This window comes from Lissotriton helveticus, chromosome 1_1 (assembly GCF_964261635.1).
Source record: "Lissotriton helveticus chromosome 1_1, aLisHel1.1, whole genome shotgun sequence".
Lineage (NCBI taxonomy): Eukaryota > Metazoa > Chordata > Amphibia > Caudata > Salamandridae > Lissotriton > Lissotriton helveticus.
This window is the reverse complement of record NC_136057.1, coordinates 1,071,362,062-1,071,377,253: the sequence shown is the minus strand read 5'-3', so window position 1 is coordinate 1,071,377,253 and position 15,192 is coordinate 1,071,362,062.

Genomic DNA, 15,192 nt, shown 5'->3' with positions numbered 1-15,192 from the left:
TCAACATACAATAGAAAATAGGCATAAAAAATGCCTCCTGGAGCTGCCTGGGCCAAGTGCAGCACACATCAACAACCCCTGCAAGCCACACAACGTCCTCGCTGGACCTGAGTCTGGATCCTGGATGCCTCGCTGGACCTGCGTCTGGTGCCTGGATGCCTCCCTGGTCCTGCCTCTGGAACCTTGAAGCCTCACTGGACCTGCGTCTGGAGCCTGGATGCCTCGCTGGACCTGCGTCTGGAGCCTGGAGTGGGATGCAGAGGAGCTATAGAGTCGATGAGCTGTGGCTGTAGACATTGAGCCGCAACAATCGCCCGTATGTTGCGTACCTGGTGGTGAAGTCTGGCAGTTCGCAAGGAGACACGTTGCAGACTTGTGTGAGAAGACAGCCTTGTGCACCTTGGAGCTGTTGATAGTAGAGGCGCTCCTGCACCCCAACGTAGGGAGGTCTGCATCACATACTACGATCCACCACTACACCAGGGTGCACGGAGGGGATTACCAATGGTGGGTGCCGCCTCTCTACATCACAGGCCGTATAATGTATGGCTGGCCGGACGATGTGGAGGGTGAGGCGGGAGCGCTGCAACTTCACGCCTAAGGGGGCCCTGCTGCATCAACTGCATAAGGAGGTTCACCAGTAGACTTGGCGGAGACTGCTGTACCCAGGCTTGTGAAAGCCTACCTGGCTAATGCTCCTGCTGGCTGAGTCACAGATTTGAAGAGAGTGCAGCGGATTGCACCACGGTGTCAATGTCCAGGTAAGGAGAAGCTAGGATTGGCTCAGGGGAGTGAGCCTGGCTGCCTACTTCCTGTTCCTGGAAGCAGACGCAGGAGAGCAGGAGCAACGAAGACACAGGACCAGGCTTCGAGGTAAGAATTCCCTTATTAAAATATTTACAATACCCGCTCACACACACATCCCCGCTTCCAATGCCCACCCAGTATTCATTCCAGCGTTTACCACCTCCCAGCTGTCTAGCTCCCCAGCACTTCTCAATGGTGGCCGCTGTGCGCCCATGCACTCGAGTGCCAAATGCACATACGTGGTGGTGTGACACATGCCATAACATCACTTTCCATTCCAATGCATACTAAAACTAGGCACATTGCAACAATGAGTAGGTGTTGCATAGCGGAGACATTAATATCATTATTCCCACTTCAGTGAGTGCAACTCAAAACTATCCTTTGCACCCCAAACCCAACAGTGAACCCTGGAATTCCTTTTTGAGCCCCCATAGCGCACCCAAAAATCAGATGTGATACAAATGCACACCCGAATTTCCATATTTTACCCCAAAACACACCCAAATTTTCATATTTTACCCCAAAACACCCCCAAGCTTCATATTTTACATCCGAAACCCATACCCACTTGAAAAACTTTAAGTTAACCCATTACTGACCTCACAATGCATTGTAACCAAATGCGATGTAAAGGCACCTGCGTTGTCGGAGTTGGGTTGGTAACGATGTACTGCCTGCGTTGTAATGGTCATCTCCCGTGCCAAAGGCAACCCATAGGCAACGCCATTTGCGTCTTCCCCTGGACCCCGCTCCGTACCAAGGAGCCTTCCTCTTGGACACTCCACCGCTACGACACCAGCACCCTCCTTGCCATCAACTCTGGACTCCACCTCGCCAGCCAGGACCAACCTCCGCTCCAGACTGGACATCGCCATTGCCATCACTGATGGCTGCAGTATCACCCACAAGGAGCACCCTGACCATCAAGGAGGAGGCATTGCCATCACCTACAGAAGCACACTCTGACTGACCACGCACTCTATTGACCCAAGGCTGACCATGGACTACCTCAACTCTAAGATCCGGACCAAGCCCAAGCACATTCTCTGCGGCACTCTCATGTGCAGGCACCCCTCGGGCCATGGCGCCCCAATCTCCAATACCATTGTAGACCTCATTGCACCCCAGGGTCTCCCATCCACTGATGCCATCCTACTCAGGTGAACTCAAGTTCCAACTGGACCACTCCAGTGACCAGGACACCACCCCCTCCTGGGGAAGTTCCCTTACATCAGACGCAAGCAGCAAATCACCTCAGCAAGCCACATAGCAGGACACATGGTGGACCACGTCACCTCCGCCAGTGTGAACTTCAACTACAGCCACAACACCGGATTCTCCTGGACCGACCATCATTGGTAACATCACATCTTCACCTTGCCCACCGAACGCCACTGCCATCATCACACCCCCTCGCAGCTGGATCAAGGCCATCGAAGAACGTCTCGCCAACTCCCTCCGCACCAACACTCCACCAACGCTTACGGACGATGACACCACAGCATGCAATAGCCACCGATGGATCTCCAACAGCACCGACATTTAGACACCCCTCATGAACGGCACTGCGTCAGTACCTTCCGCCTACCTGGTGGCAGGTGTGAGGGGGAAACAGTGCCACTGGGATAGGCTGGCCCAATGCATTGATGGAGTTGCTTCATGGTTGTGACCTGACTGCAGCAATCCACGACTTTAGCGCAGATAGATACGTCAGGATTCCTGACATATCTTTCCTTACGTGCGTCATGGAGTGCTGTCCAGTGAATACAGCGCCTCCATGCTGTCACAAGAAGGGTGTAGTGAGTAATGTTGCAACAGTGTCTTTTCGCAGCACTGCAACACTTTTCATGAATGAGGCCCAGGAAGGCGCACTATCTTATTGAGGGTGCGCATTTCTGCCCTGTAGTTTTGTCGCAGGGCAGCGCTGCAACATTGCTTGCAGCGCTGTCCAGCACCAAAACCTCCTGAGATGAGGCCCCAAGTGTCTTCCCCATTTGTAGGACCAGCTATTTTCTGGTCTTAAGTAACTGGCTCTAAATGCAGTTAGAGACAGTTTTTTGGTCTTCAGAACTTCAGGAATCCCCTTGTGAATATTGAGTAGTGGGGTTTGCGGACGTTTTTGCACAGGAATGCCTCTTCTGCCCATAAGTATCGCTAACAGAAGTAACGATCTTTACAACAGATATTTTTGCCTACAAACTGTTGCTAACGGCTGTTAGCGACAGCTTGGTAATAGGGCGATAAAATTATCGCCGCAGTAGCGGCAGAAAAGTGCCGCTGACGCGGCGATAACTCCTTGTGGATATGCCCCTACGTTAATTCTCCCTGTAAGGTATGAATGCATCATGCTCCTTACTTCAGAAATATGCAGCAGGTCTTCCTCCGTCTTTTTACAACACATGCGCATTCATTCTTTTTGGAGTGATTTGGGGATAGCCTTGGCCATTTTCAGTGAGGAAGTCTACAGATCCATAGTTTTATCCAGATGGGTGAAATATATTCTAAGATTTACCTAGATATTTTTTATTCAATGATATGGGGGAATTTAATTTGAATAGGTCCAGCATTTTCCCTTTTCAGGGTGTTCAAAAGCTAAAGACAGGAAGTGCAATTCTCTAGAAAATACAAGTAAAGTAGACCAAGCCTCCTGCCGGAATTCCCCAGCTGAAAATTACTTGAAGCAGAACTGTAACTAGTCAGTCTCCTGAATACAGCATCCATGGATATTAAGAACTGCATCTGCTTTGAACAGTATGTTAGTCGGCTGATCACTCTGTTCTTGAAACGTGTAACTTGAAAAGGCTTCTGTGATTCCTTACTCAGTTACTCAGTGCAGGGTTTTAGAATCAAATGCAGTGCTGGACTTCTCAATAAAGTGGAAGCAACTTTAGAGAGTAAACTAGTCATGAGCGCACACTGTGGATAATGTTCCTGGGTGGAAAGATTTTGAAAACTATTTTGAAACTATTTTTTTCCAAGTTGACATGATCAGCATATGCCTTCTCTAAAGATTTTACGAATATTAGCCGTAGCGGCTTAACTCTGTTCAGTCGTATGCCGTAGTTTGCTACCCTCCACCCTGCTCATCCCCCGCCCCGCCCCACTTCCCCGCAGCACTCCCTCCAGGAGCCGCTACTGAAAGTTAGTACATGAAAAACTGCCTTTATTATTCTTACTAGGATGTGGCTTGACAGCCTGGCTAGTGAGTCTTCTTTGCGCTATACCTACAGAGAGTAACTCTTTTCCTTTGTACACAAATGTGAGACAAGCTCCTGCACATTGTGTTCTATTTTCTAGATGTCAAAGTCAGACAGCGCCTTGAGCTTGCACTATTTGGAGCCTTTTCATCCAGATAATTTACTATGACTGCTGCGTGCCTCTAGATGAACCTAGCTTTCAGGGCTGAAAATAAGACACAGCCTCCAGTTTCACCAAGCTGAATATAAGACTGTTGCTGGAACTCCTTAAACAAGACATTTTCTCAAATGTTTCCTTTCACCACAATAACAGATGTCAAATTTCAGTTAAGGTGCTGATAACAGAAAGACTACTTTGTCCGGAATTATACAAACATTTTGCAGGTCTGGGTGTCGTATGCAAAGAGCACAGACTGGTCTTCCGAGATTTACAGCAGTATGGTGGAGACCTGATGTTCCTTTGCTCAACTTCTGGGAGAAGGTAGAGGTGGTCCTCTTTTCGAAGATGGCAGCAGCAAGTAATTTATGCTCAGTACTCAAGTGGTGCGCACAGTTATGACAAACTAGACTACTAGACTACTAGACTACTAGACTAGATTCCTATGGGCCTTGAGGCCCATAGGAACCAATGGCAATTACCGAATCGGTAAATACCGATTCGGTAAAATTACAGAATTGACAAGGGGGACAGGGTATCACTTTGACACCCTGTTGCACCCCTGATTCAGGCTTGTGTGCCATGTGGTCTTAGGGCATGTATGTGTGCCACATGGCACAGGTGTACATGCACAGATGTGCATATACACAGGAATTCGTTACTTACCATCAAATAGTATTTGATGGCAAATAACGAATTCTTAAGGGCCTGTGGCACTGTTTTCAGTGCCACCTACATCCCACATTACCGATTTTGTAAATTTACCGATTCGGTAATTTACAGAATCGGTACATTTACCGTTTCGGTAATTTTTAGGCCCCCTAAATCTGAAACTACAAATACCGGTCGGTAACGACCGAAATCGGCCGTTACCGACCGGTATCTGGCCACCTACATCTGGCCCTTAGACCCTTATTCATAACCTGGCGGGCAATCCACCATCCACCAGTGTGACTTTGCACATCTGCTTTGAGCCCCTGTCATGAATGCCGCTCACTAAAATGCAGCAATCTCTGTGCAGTCGCTGCTACAGCAGCTCCTATGAAGGCATTAAAAGTTTGATGCATGGTCGCCGTCTTTTAGGTGGCTGCACACCAAAAGTTTATGGTTTTCAGAAAACAAACTCCCTAAGCGGTAGCACCACTGTCGAAAAACTAATGTTCCACATAACTCATAACTGAGTGGGTGGTCCTAGGGTTTGGTGGACCGAGTACCCTAATCCATCAAACTCTTTGATTCAGGTCCTCAGTTTATTGTAAAATAAACAACATTATGCATGGTGTATATTTGGTATTATTAGGTCCTCAATGGTTTTGAAAGTGCCCTTTTTTATTGATGTTTGATTAAAATGCGTATTCATCTTTTGCAACATACCAATCCCTAAATTTTGTTTTCAATTGCAAAGCAATCTTAAATTAAATTCTGAATTAACTGTAGAGTCAAACATTTGTATAATTATCATAGTATAATCCGATCCGGAAAAATTCTTGCTACATAACATAACATAAACTACCATAATCTATTAAGACTTTAGTTTTCTTTCATTTGCTCTCTTGAACAAGGGCTGAATTTGTTGGTATTGATTTTTATCTGCTTATGTATTATGCACAAATTTATTTCACGGGACATGTAAAACTTAAAAGTGCTTGTCCTGCCTTTCAATCACACACCACCCTACCCTATGGGATACTTACAGCCTACTTTAGGGGTGACTTGTACATTATAAAAGGGGAATAGGAGGCCTGGTAAGGGGTTTTAAATGCTAAGCTGACATATTAGTAAAACGGAACATACACAAGCTCTGCAGTCTCAGCCCCGAGACAAGTGCTACTTGTCCGGGTGGCACAATCAGTGCTGCAGGCCCACTAGTAGCGTTTATTTTACATGCCCTGGGCACATGTGGTGCCCTCTACAAGGGACTTATATATACAATAAATATGCCAAATGTGGATAAGTCAATCAAACCACGTTTTAGAGGAGAAGCACAAGCACTTTAGCACTGATTAGCTGTGGTAAAGTGCTCAGAGTCCTATGGCCAACAAAAGGAATTCAGCAAAATCGGAGTCAAGCAGGCAAAAAGTTTTGGGGAAGACCACCCAAAGACTGTCTAACAGTCCCTATCTGTAATGGCAGAGACAAACTAAACATGATGGGATGGAATGCTGCAGGGTTAATCACTGGAGGCTCAGACTGATTGAAGCAATCCCGCCCAACACTTTTCTGCTGTCTAAATAGATGCTGTGATCCCAACCAGAGCGCCTGCTACCGCCGTCTTCACTTTTGAAGGACGTGATTACACACAGTTTTCAATTTGCTCTTCTTTAAGAGCTAGCATTAAAAAGCTCTTTGTGTGAACAGCTCGGAGAAAATGTTTTGTTGTTGTTTGTTTTCCTTCATCAGATCGCTATTATGCAATAGGAATTGACAGAGCTGCAGCCGCTGTTGATTGAGCGGGGCGATAGACAGAAGAGCTTGTAAACATCAGAGCAGATGAGACTCTCGAAGTGGAACTAGTTAAAGGAGTGGTGGAAGCAGATGAGGCCACTGCTAACAAGGCAGCGCAGGAAGCCAAGACCATTAAGGTATGTTGACATAGCATTTGCGAGCTTTACAAGGGCCAGGCTGTAAATTAGATTTAATATTGATCTGGCGTTTCACTGAAAGGCCTGGGAGCAGAATTGAACACCGATTTCCAGTTTTCTGATTTGTAGTGCTTTGTTTATTTCTTCCCAATAAAGCTAGCAGAGAAAAACAAATGTTTGCATGCTGGCATTAAATGCCTTGTCCTCCATTCTGTCCCCATGGGTGTTTAGCGGGCTGGAAGTGATTCAGCTGTGCTGCACACAGCCATGCCCAGCAAACTAAGTGTGACTGAGGCGGAAACAGTACTGGGCAGGCCAATTTCAGCAACCATGAGCCAGGCAAACTATTCTGCCTTCACTGGGTCATATTCTTCTATTTCTAAGCTTATCGACACAGGGAGCAATGAAAGCTTTCAATTTTAAATAATAACATGCATGTGTTAACATAATATAATAGGTGAGAATGTTCCAAAACTCTTTCAATGAAGTGTTACAATTACCCAATCGGGTAGCCTCCCGCCTTCTGTTTCTTGGCACTAGCTCCTCCGACACACACAGCGCTACTTCGTGGACAGCGCAGGGGGCCGCAGCGGTGATTTCCAGCAGCGCTCACAGAGTCAGTAGCGCTTAAAGGGGCTCACAGAGGAGACCTGGGCTGCGGTGGTGAATCCAGCAAGCAGCGCTTTAGGATAGCAGCACTTTTGAATTCCCAGGCACAGTCCCCTAGCTTCAGGGCAGGCTGTCCAGGGGCAAGATAGCTGAGGCAGGACAGCGCTTTGGGATTATAGCGCTTAGGGGGCAGACAGTCCCAATAGCAAGCCTCAGGGGCCCCAGGGTAACGCTCCTCACCTCCTGGGGGGTCCAGTCCATGGTGCTCCTTAACATTCAGGTCTAGCTTTCTTCCCTTCCAGGAGCTAGGGAGCCGTCAGGGCCCAGGGTTAGCGCTCCTTCTCTCTTCAGGGGCTTTTAGGCGTAGCGCTCGTGGCCGCCTCAGGGACCTAGGATGGCGCTCCTTCCTTAGGGGCCAGGTGGCAGAGCAGCAGGCACTACTGGGCAAGGGCAGCAGTCAGTGGGTACTCATAAAGACAGGGCGGTAGGCTTCCACCATCCCCCACTGTAGCGTGGCACTCCTCCTGTACAGCAGCCTGTACTCCTGCAGTGGGGCTTCCACTAGCCCTGGGGGTCAGCAGAGGGGTTTTAGTGAGGTGCAGGGTCCAGCACACAGGCCCAAGTTGCAGTATCCCCTGGCAGCAGGTCCCCTCACGCTCCTGTCCTTGCTCTGTCTCAGCACATGGAGGCACAACCCCCTTATTTATATGCCCCTCACCCCACCTACCAGTCAGTGCCAGAAGCTTCTAGAATCCTGTGGGGGACTGGTTCAGACTGGCTCAGGGGAGGGGTAGAGCACCCTGGGTGCCAGGCTTTCCCTCCAAAAGCTGGGATGGCTGGGTACCAAACAACTAGACCGCTAACCCACTGCAGCCAGGTGGCACAACACACAGCCATGGCATCCATTTTAAATGCAGCATGCTACAAGGATACATTTCCACAATGGAGGGTTAATAGGTGCACACACCATTGTATTACATTTTCACATTAAACAGGGCATCTCACACCACAAATGGCCTATACAGTGTTCTTTACCATGGGGGAGACATCCTAAAATGAGGGGGTGAAAAGCGAAACATTTTGGGAAAAGGGCCAAGTCCAACACCCTAATTGCGAATCCTTGTGACTCGAAATTAGGGAATCGCAAATAACTATGGGCCAGATGTAGGTGGCCAAATACCGAGTGGTAACGCAGAAATTCGTAGAATTTCTGCGTTACCGACCGGTAAATAGCCATGTACAATGTAGTTAACACTAATGGCCATCGCAAATAAGGAATCAATAAAAATAAGGGAAACCAGTTAGCGGTTCCTTAATTTGCAATTAGCAGACACCTAAACCCTAAATACTGAATCGCAAAATAAAAACTCGCAAATCGATGTACCAAAAATCGCTAATACCGATTTTTCAATTTTCCGGTATTTAGGAGTCGCAAATTACTACTGACTCAAAGCAGGTGGTAATCAGGTGCGCTGCATTTAAACAGCCCCAAAATGCAACAGTGTGAACACAATGGCGGCCCTCTATGTTATTGCAAGGCGGCTACGTCTGCAAGTAGCAGGACTGAGGGTCTGGAGATGCTCAACTGGTAATAATTTGCATGAAACTGCTATTTAGCAGCATTTAAAATGCTAATTTTGGCATGCTGTAGCATTTTCTTTAGTCAGGGTTTCTTTTAACTGTTTTGTTTATGTAGACAAAATACTAACATTGAACCCTCAGGAACAAAGTAACATTAGTTACAAATTGAAAATGTTAAACAAAATTTTGGGTAAAATAGCACAACAAGGGCGGTTTATGAAGTCGGGACCCTTGATAGCTAGACCAAGGCCTTATATGGAGGTAGGATAGCAAGCAGAAACATTTCACTTAAGAGGAGTCCTCTCTTAGAAATACATTCCATGTTCAGCGAACAGAAAATGTGTGTTTTATTTTTCAAAAGGCAGGCAGTGCAATGATTAAAACTGTGAAGAAAGTAATAACACATTTTAATTTTTAATGATGAGAAGGATGTTTTCAGCACCATAAATGTTTATGAAATGATGTACCTCCTTAATTTTGTTTAATAGTGTTTTGTTCACAATTTTCTTGTTGATCAACAATAACCCATCTGCTTGATGGCAAGACAGTGCAAAATGTCAACATATTTTATCAGAGCCATAAAAGGCTGCCAAACAACGGAACATTTTAATTTTGAATAAGGAAGCAATAACATAAATATTGAACAGTTTGACATTAATTAATGAATATCTCTGCCTTCCTAAGTATCTCCAGATAGGGAAAGCAATCAGTCATGTAACAAAAACCTATTATATTAAGCAGAAATGCATTATCACATACAATGACCTTTACAATTTCGCTCTGGTAATTAGAGTAAATGTGTAAAAAATAGATCTTAAGGTTGCTGTATGTCATTAAGACACAATTTACTACTTTGTTCACTTTGGTGAACACCCATTGTGACAGCAAAGTGAACATGCAATTCTATATTAAGCAATTTTTTCCTGTAGCTGATAGCAGCATGTAATAACTATGTAGATCAAAAAGAAAGTATTACTGCTCTTAATACTACTCTGTCTTTGATGGTCTACATAATAAATCAATCAGTATAGCGTTGCTAATCACCCGTGAGGGTATCTAGGTGCTGCGTTGCTGGGCTTAGTCGAAAAGCCAAAACTAGAGTATCTTCCTGAAATCCGTCAGCGAGGGTGATGTTCAAGGGTGCAGAGGAGGGGGGGTTTAAGGACTTAGCGGCAAGGTGGGAGAAGTAACAGCCTCGGCTGTGGCAATGGTGAATGTGTGGTGTCTGTGCAAGGGAGATGGAGGTGGAGCAAAGGTTTCTGGATGGTTGGTGGACGTTTAGTTAGTGGTTCATGTTTGCTGGTTCTTGGTGTGGAGGGCTTTGTAGGCATGTGTTAGTAGCTTGAATTGGCATCTTTCTGGATGGCGAGCCAGTGGAGGTTCCTCAGGTGTTGGGTGATGTGGGTCAGTTTGCTCCATTTTGGGCAGGTTGAGGATCAAGCCATGGAATGCTGCAGGAGAAAGCATTGCACAGCGGAGGACAAATCTATTTATAAAGCAGGGCTTAAGAAGTGTTCACTCACAAAGTCAACAATATACACGCTCGGAGGCGTGGCTTAGCAGCATGCCGAGCTAGACGCAGGGCTCGGGAGCTCCCGGCCGTCTTTAACCAAATCCGCCTTAAATTACATGCCAAGAACGCAAAAATCACTGTTATAAGCTCCGGAAGGGACCCTGAAGCCTCGACGCCGCGGCAGGAGTCCGCAGACGGGCAGGGAGCCTGCATCGCGTGAATCCCCTGTTCGAAAACGGAGGAGACGGCGAAAACCAAGATGGCGCCCCGGGCTCGGCGTTAGACTCGGCTGGGCACCGGGAGCACACAGCGGCTTCTGAGAGGTGATAGCGCTGGCGCTACTGGGCGCGGAACAAGAGAGGAGTCTGCTGCGGCCAGGTTACCCGCACGAATCATTCCGAAAGAGGCGGGAGCTGCAACAGTCGGCGGAGGTACAGGCGAAGAAGATTCCAGCAGGGTACGCCGGGGGTCTCCACCCCACAGCATAGCTGACTCCGACCGGAGCCTGGGACCCCCCCGCGGCAGCGGCGACCTGCGGCCAGCCCCAGGTGAGGAGAGAGGTGCCCCCCCGCCCCCCTCCCCCCCGCGCCGCGCCTCAACACCGGCAGCCTTTACCAACATGGCGGCCTGACTGGCAGCTGGGGGTCCGGGATTGCCGGGGGGCGGCGAGACCTGCCTGGGGCTGGGGTGCAAGACTGGGGGAAACATCCCTACCACCCACGGAGGAGCTGGCGCGGCGGGGAGCGGCCCCACACAACCCGACTCACACGGGGCCGCCCTTTACCAACATGGCGCCCAAATAAGGTGGCCCCGCGTCTGAACACGAACAGCCCGAGAGACAAACTCGGTGTGACCACGGAGGGGAGGCGGACAGAAACAGTCTGAGGAGCGGGCGCCATCGGGAGACAATCGGTGGCGGTCACCGGAGTGCCGGCTCTGTGTTGGTGGGGCGACAGGCCCAGCAGTAAACGGAGACACCCCCAGACCCGGGTGGGTCCAGATTACCGGCTCGGAGGCCGACCAGCAACCACATCCACGTGGGCCTCCTCCCTCTCGACCACCCGCCCACCCAATACTGTCCACGAGTGCGGGGAAGCCGTGTGAGACCCCACAGTGGGATACCCAGTCAACATCTGAGTCTTGAGTGACACTGCGGATTCTGTCTGTGGGGATCCCTACTCTGACCCTGCCCCATTCGGCCTCCTCATCTACTGGTAGATCCTCACTCCACACTGTGACACAGCAGAAGCGATTATCCGTCAGCCCACGGAGTGGAAGACACCTAGCAGACAGGGAACAGACACGCATGGCGATATCCCGGGCTACGGAGTGGGATTTGACGGGGTGATATCTGCAATCACTAGATCCACACGGAATACATCCGTCAGTTCAAGGAGGGGCAGTAGACCTCACTGGCCCCGGAGGCGTGCGCCTTGTCGGTAGGTGGCCATGGGGAAAAACAATCCGGCTCCCAAATCCCTGAAGCAAGGCCCAATGGACAACTTCGCGACCTCCCGCCCAGGGAAGGAACACCCCAGCGCACCACAAGAGGGCTTGCCAGACACTGACAGGCTTCTAGCAGCCATTCAAGCCTCAAGATCCGACATCCAGGAATCGAGAGCGGCGTTGGAAGTTAAAATAGGCGAGGTGGGGTCGGAGGTCACCCTCCTCCGGCAGGACTTCAGGAACCTTTCAGCGCGGGTCACGGAAAATGAAACACGACTTGGAGAAGCGGAGGGCTCCATTACCACGCTCCGCAGAGAAATGGTGGAACTCCAAGCATCTCATAGACAACTCCTCTGGAAGGTGGATGATGCGGAAAATAGGGCACGCCGCAATAACCTCCGCTTTGTGGGCTTTAGGGAGGGAATCGAGGGGAACGATATGGCGGCCTTCCTCCGCACGTGGCTGACCTCGACCTTCCCTACGGCACGCTTCTCGGCGTGCTTCATAATCGAAAGAGCCCATAGGGCGCTGCTGGCGAAACCCCCGGAGGGTGCACGGCCTAGACCAGTAATAGCACGTTTCCTGAACTTTGCGCGATCTAATTCTTCGTGAGGCCAGGAAATTGGGGGAGATCAGGCTAGAGAATACCAACGTCATGATCTTCCCGGATTACAGCCAGGAGGTTCAGAAACAGCGACGCTCCTTTGACCTGGTGAAAGCAAAATTGAGAACACTGAATATCACCTACATGCTGCTGTTCCCAGCGAAACTTAAAGTTCTACACAAGGACAAATCGATCTTCTTTACGCACCCGGACGACGCTTGGCAGTGGCTGGAGGAAAGGCCTGTCCTCAACAGCAGAGAGACGGCAGGACGCGAGGAACTGGACAGGTCGTTGAGAGAGAGAGTCGGCTGGGGGCTCCCAAAGCCACAACGGCGGACATCGAGGAGACTACACTCCCGCGCTACTGGGACACCATATCAAGCACGGGCGCCCGCTGGGGCCAGGAGAGGCCGATCGGAATCGCCGGGAGGGTCCTCCACGGCAGGCACAAGACGACAAATCCCACGCCATTCAGCACTCTCGGAAGGTGACGATGAAGTTCGAGCAGACAATAGGGATTCGGAACCTGGGGAAGTAGACCCGGGCGAGGAGAGTGGCTCGATACACCCGCTGGAGAAGGAGATCCACCATCTGGAACTAGACTCATCCAGCAAACAGAGCGGGACCGACACCGCCACGCAAGACTCACACTCCTGAACACTGCAGAGTGGCTTACTGAAGCAGACGGCCGGGAGACACGAGGAGGAGCAAGTTCCCAGTCCTCCCTTGTATTGGTTGTCATTCCCCTGTTCAGTGTATATGTTTTCTCTCCTGATTTGGTTGAGGCATTGGACTAGGTAAACACTGGACAGGGTGCGCTCACTGCCTTTCGAGTTGGGGGGAAAGGTAAGAGTTTAGTTGAGTTAAGGGGTAGAGAGGGTGGGCGACAGACCGTCTCCCGCTGAAAGCTCGGTCCTATATGGGGATGAGTCTGGACGGGGAGGGTGGTGGGGGGGGGGGTCCATGGGGGACCGGAGTTCTCTTGAGTTGGGGGAGGGGGGAGGTTGAGAAACAGCGACTGCATGCCATAACGCTCCTTACACCACATCACTGCGAGTGCCATTCGGGGAACTACGGAAGAAACACACAATGGCAGACCCACTAGATCACAACCGCACTGGTGACTCTGGTGTCACGATACTCTCTTGGAATGTGAATGGCCTTAGGTCTAAGATTAAAAGGGGTCTGGTGAATGCATATCTTAGGAGGCTGGCGCCTGACATAGTATTACTTCAGGAGACGCATCTCAGAGGCACTCAATGCGCTTTTATAGCTAGAGGTAGGCACATGGTACTGGCACATGCAGGTTACACGGCAGATTCTAGGGGGGCGGCAGTCCTAGTAAAAAAATCCACACCGTTTGCCGTCACCCGCACATGGTTGGACCCGCAGGAGACATTTGCAGGGGTACAGGGAACATGGAAGAGGTGCAGATACACAATTGTTTCAGTTTATGCCCCACCAAAACTGCAGGCACGCACCCTCACTGCGGTCACGGCTATCCTTCTGGACACGGCAGACATGATTCAGATAGTGGGGGGGACTTTAACGATGTAATGTCTACTACTAGAGATAGATCGGGGTCCCCACGTACAGCAGGACATGGCACGGCACTGGCTAGACAGATGCACACTTTGGGCCTCACTGATGTTTGGAGATGGCTCCATCCGACACGGGAGGCCTACTCCTTTTACTCCGGGGATCACAAGGTCTTTTCCAGACTAGATTACCTATTTACCTCTAGGCAAGAAATCATGGTTAATGACTTAGCGGACTACAAACCACGGGGAATCTCGGACCACTCCCCCCTGTTTGTACACTTGGGAAGAGGGAGAAGGGAAGCGACTAGGGAATGGCGCCTCGCAGCGTGGGATCTGCAAACACCAGATATACTGAAGGGAATCAGAGCGGACATAAAGGTCTATATGGCTGAGAATGAGGGCTCAGTAGAATCGAGGATCACGCTTTGGGAAGCAATGAAGCCAGTACTTAGGGATCGTATAAATAGCAGACTGGGAACTGCCAGGAGGGCATTACAGCATGCGGTTACGACAGAGGAGGCCACGATCTTAGCCCTCGAATCAGAATACCACCAGGGAAAGGAAGAAAAGACACTTAGAAAACTACTAGACACACAAAGACACTATAGAGAACTGGTCACGGGGGAGGCACGCACACAAGCCCTGGCGACAATCCACCGCCTCTATGACGTGGGGGACAAATCGGGAAAACTCCTAGCGTGGCTGAGCAAGAGAGAAAGGGCGGAGCGATGGGTTGACAGGATTGAAGTGGCAGGGAGCATAACAGCCTGTACAGACGAGGCTATAGCGGAGGCCTTTGCAACGTACTACGAGGACTTTTATAGAGCTAGGGCTTTGGGGGACGAGACAGACGCTAACCAATATCTGTGTGACATGGAGGTTCCGCAACTGTCTCAGGAAGACGCTACGGAACTGGAGGCTGAGATCACGCTCGAAGAAATAGGAGACGCAATAACGTCCCTGAAGCCGGGGAAGACGCCGGGTCCTAATGGCTTCCCGGCAGAATTTTTCAAACGTACGGCAGACCTCCTGCAACGCCATATGAGACAGCTATTTGCCGAGGCACGCCAAGCGAGAGCTTTCCACCTGATCTAGCCATGGCCACAATTGTCCCTATACATAAGGAGGGTAAGCCTAGAGACAGGTGCGCCT